The 340-nt window shown below is 76.2% G+C and overlaps 1 protein-coding gene across 1 annotated transcript in view; it reads right to left on the reverse strand.

Annotated features, from left to right (window-relative positions):
* The window catches only part of CDC42EP4 (CDC42 effector protein 4), a gene marked incomplete at its 3' end in the record, with an annotated part of 5883 nt that extends 5751 nt beyond the window's left edge, over window positions 1–132 (reverse strand). The window contains exon 1 of the mRNA XM_085304797.1: window positions 3–132. The remainder of the gene's footprint in view (window positions 1–2) is intronic.
* Window positions 133–340: the final 208 nt, after the last annotated feature.

Here is a 340-nt window from a genome sequence, read left to right on the forward strand (position 1 = left end):
ACCTGTCCGCTCGGGGCCCGCTCCTGGCCCATGGCCCGGCTGTCCGGTGCCGTGCCGAGCCGAGCCGAGCCGAGCCGAGCCCACTCCGGACCACAACTCCACCCCCACCACTACCGCCGCGGCGGGCATGATGTCATCGCCCCGCCCCGGCCAATGGGGCGGCGCCGCGTCACGGGGCAGCTCCCCCCCCCCCCGACTCCCTCCATTCAAACCCGAGCGGGGGGGGGGGCGCCCACGCGTGGGGGCTCCCCCGAGTGGGGTGGGGAGCCCGGGTCCCTTCCCGGGTGGGGGCTCACCAGGACCTTCTCCTCCCTCAGAGTGGAGCCTGGGCGCTCTGTGG

This window comes from Rhea americana, unplaced genomic scaffold, assembly GCF_003343005.1.
Source record: "Rhea americana isolate MKP2758 unplaced genomic scaffold, rheAme1 scaffold_21, whole genome shotgun sequence".
In the NCBI taxonomy this organism is placed as follows: Eukaryota; Metazoa; Chordata; class Aves; order Rheiformes; family Rheidae; genus Rhea; species Rhea americana.